Raw genomic sequence first — 4,030 nt, forward strand, 5'->3', positions numbered from 1 at the left:
ATTCTGTGATGGATGGAATGTCCTATAAATATCAGTTAAGTCCATCTTGTTTAATGTATCATTTAAAGCTTGTGTATCCTTATTTATTTTCATTTTGGATTATCTGTCCGTCGGTGAAAGTGGGGTGTTAAAGTCCCCCACTATGATTGTGTTACTGTCGATTTCCCCTTTTATGGCTGTTAGCGTTTGCCTTATGTATTGAGGTGCTCCTATGTTGGGTGCATAAATATTTACAATTGTTACATCTTCTTGGATTGATCCCTTGATCATTATGTAGTGTCCTTCTTTGTCTCTTCTAATAGTCTTTATTTTAAAGTCTATTTTGTCTGATATGAGAATTGCTACTCCAGCTTTCTTTTGGTTTCCATTTGCATGGAATATCTTTTACCATCCCCTCACTTTCAGTCTGTATGTGTCTCTAGGTCTGAAGTGGGTCTCTTGTAGACAGCAAATATATGGGTCTTGTTTTTGTATCTATTCAGCCAGTCTGTGTCTTTTGGTGGGAGCATTTAGTCCATTTACATTTAAGGTAATTATCGATATGTATGTTCCTATTCCCATTTTCTTAATTGTTTTGGGTTCGTTATTGGAGTTCTTTTCCTTCTCTTGTGTTTCTTGCCTAGAGGATGATTCTGTGATGGATGCATGTCTTTGTCCTCTGGGCAACTTAATATTTCAAGTAACTGAATACCAGCCTACCTACCTGCCCATCTGCCTACCCGCCTACTCACGCCACAGTCCTGCTTTGTCGACTTGCTTATATTGCTGCTGCCACTCCAGTCCTTCTGAAGGTGCTGTGGCACCAAATTGCAGAACCCCGGGTATTCGTGATGGCAATGCCCCTTCCTCTCCCAGCACGTTTGCAGAGGAAACCCATGCCCTTACACAGGGTGACGTGCTGGCAGGGGCTCATCTGGTACAGGCTGGGGTTGGGGGTGGGAAGCGTCTCAGGTTGATCCAGAGGGACCAGATTTGGAGCCAGACATACTGAACCCCGGTCCACACGCAGGGGACAAGATGGCCTCTCTGGTGTGGCCCATTTAGGAAGCTCATGGGGTCTGGTTTTGTAGAAGTTTCCAGGTAGATAGTCTGCCTGGTTAGCTGGTTCTCTTCAGAGAATATGAAATGAGCGCTTTCAAGAGTGGCTCTCAAAGAGAAACCCAACAAGTTTTCTTGTGGCTGTGAAAGTAGCACAGTCACCTTGTATTGTATTGCTGTTTTTTTGTTTGTTTGTTTGTTTTGTTTTGTTTATCTTTGGCTGTGTTGGGTCTTCGTTGCTGCACACAGGCTTTCTCTAGTTGCGGGGAGCGGGGGCTGCTCTTCGTTGTGGTGCACGGGCTTCTCACTGCGGTGGCTTCTCTTGTTGTGGAGCACGGGCTCTAGGTGCACGGGCTGCAGTAGTTGTAGCTCGTGGACTCTAGAGCGCAGGCTCAGTAGTTGTGGCGCACGGGCTTAGTTGCTCCATGGCATGTGGGATCTTCCCGGACCAGGGCTTGAACCCGTGTCCCCTGCATTGGCAGGCAGATTCTTATCCACTGCGCCACGAGGGAAGCCCTGTATTGCTGTTTTTTAACGACTGTTTGCCAAGTCATAAGTAGGTAGATGTTTTGTCACAAATATGGATGTGTTTGTTGTTTCCAGACTTTGAGCGGTGCAGATGGAGGCAATAAACAGCACTTAGAGAACGATGTGGTCATGTCACAGCAGCGCTCTTGGGAACATTGTGGGACTGCAGGCTCAGGGCTTCCAGCCGAACTAATTCACCCACACATAGTAGCGCTGCTGCTTGAAACTTTCCTACTAACCATGGAGCAAACAAGAAAAAAGTGGTTTGTTCTCATTTTTAAGCACAAATCACTCTTTCTTCCATGTTCTTTTGCCTTCCTGGTTTATTTGAATTGACTAGAAATACCCAGATCCTCACATCAGAGGCTGATCTGCCTTTCCTCTGACTGTCAAGACGGGCAAGCTATGCTTTCTGGCGCATGGAGCCCCTCAGGCAACAAGCCTGGGTGGAAAAATGCGCACTTGGCAAGGAGTGTAAGAGACATTTAGATTGTCCTAGCACTCGTGCCGGGTTGAAATGTAGAGGAGGCAGCAGGAGCATCTTTTCTCAGTGCTGTCTCCATGGAGCAGTGACCACCTTCCCAGCCTTTACCTCTGAGGGCGGAGTTAGGGGCCGCCCTCTGCACTCACCATGCTGGGAACCATGGCCTGGAATCTGGAAAACCAGGGAGCAAAGGGGGCGGGACTGGGAGTGGCGGGACTTGCTAAGTCCAGATGAGATACTGGAGAGTGAAAGGAAGATCTAAAGCAACTGGGGATGGGGAGGGGTGTGGGGATGAGAGGGTGGGAAACCCACTCGGCTACAATCAGTTTTTCTTTTTTAAAAATTGCAGACAACATCGGAGGCTGCAATGTACAGTCGCCGTGCTAAGGGAGGAGGTATTTGTTCTGGCCAACTTACCGAAACAGCATAGATGTTTTTGACGGGAGGCTGTGGAAGCTTTGCTTCATTAATTTTACTGCTCCGTCCCAAGAACCCCAAGAAAGAATTTCTGCAAGAAGCTTTCTTCCAGTAATAATGGAAGACAAACAAACAAAAAAACCCCAAAGAGCAGCAACAGAAACCCAAAGCAGAGAGACATGTGGGCCCATCCCCTGTGGAGCTGGCCTTAGGAGAGTCTGCCTTTGCATCTCCATTCCTTCCCATTACCCACATCTTCTCAGTTTGTTTCTTCTTTATAATCTCAGCGTCTAGGCTCCCAGATCGAGTCCTTCCCCATGGCCATGTGGCCAAGCCACACAGCCTTAAATTGAGGACTTGTCCCCAGACTCCACGGGGTCAGGAATACATCTCTCACGAACACTCTAAAAACAAGCCTTAGGTGTGAGTATCACTGTGTTCTCAGGCAATGGATAATAAGACCACCCTGCATTTTGGCAAAACTTCATATTTTTCAATGTACATTTGTGTTCATCTCAGTTGTTCATAAATAGTTCTTCAGTTTTTGAAGGCATATTGGAGGGCAGATATTATTCTAATTTCAGAGAGAAGGAAATAGACACAGAAAACCTTAAGTCCATCGCTCAAGTTTATCCAGTTGTGAGTGGCAGAGCTAGAGCTTTCCCTCTGAACAGCAGGCTTTGTATTTTCTTTCTGTGACACTGCCATGCCCTCCCAGTAAAGACTTTTTATCCCAATTTTGAATGTAGCAGCACTCTGAGATAAAATAAAAAATGCCACAAAATGTGCATAGACAGAGGGAAAATCGTGCTGAACAGACACCATTCCATCAACCGGTCCATTTAACAATTAAACAGTACAGAACTGCTCTTACAAGCAAGACCCCCTTAAAAGTCTGCCAGAAGTTATAGATAATTTTCTGTTCTAAGGAGGGTTTTTAGCTAGCATGAGAGTTTCTCCCCAGCCCCTTCCCCAGATAGCTATGGGAGGGATGTTAAAGTTGAGACACATCTGGTTCTTGTCACAATGTCCACAAGATCAACAAGAAGAGTTCCATGAGGGAAAAACTAAAACCTCCAATGCACGAGTGATAATGAATTGCTCCCGGGCCATAATCAGCCTTTGGGGAGCGTGCTGGAAATGGCAGTGTTGCATTTTTCTTCCCCATGGAGTGAGAGGCTGTGTATTTTTAGGCAAGAAATCAGCGTGGGATGCTGGAGGTTTGGCTGCCAGGAACACTCACGATGGAAATTTCTCCGACCTGGGTATAATGAAAGAGAGATGAAGGTCTGCAGGAGGGGAGTCTATTTGCATGCCATCTAAAGAAAATGTCCTTAGGCAGCTTCCTGATTCTTCTGCAGAGGTATCAGGCCTTCGCTGGCTCGTGGTTTTGGAAGAGAATTCTTTAATTAGGCCGTAGTCAAAGAATCTGTTAAACAGCATTCTGGAGTGGAATGCTATAATCTAGAAGTTGATGCAGTGAGCAAGGTGGCCCAGACTTGGGGGATAATGGAATGGGCAGAAAAGCAGGGCAGATGGCTGTGGAGGAAACTCTCTTGGGAA

This window comes from Monodon monoceros, unplaced genomic scaffold, assembly GCF_005190385.1.
Source record: "Monodon monoceros isolate NGI ecotype Baffin Bay Population unplaced genomic scaffold, NGI_Narwhal_1 Super_Scaffold_20, whole genome shotgun sequence".
Taxonomy (NCBI): domain Eukaryota; kingdom Metazoa; phylum Chordata; class Mammalia; order Artiodactyla; family Monodontidae; genus Monodon; species Monodon monoceros.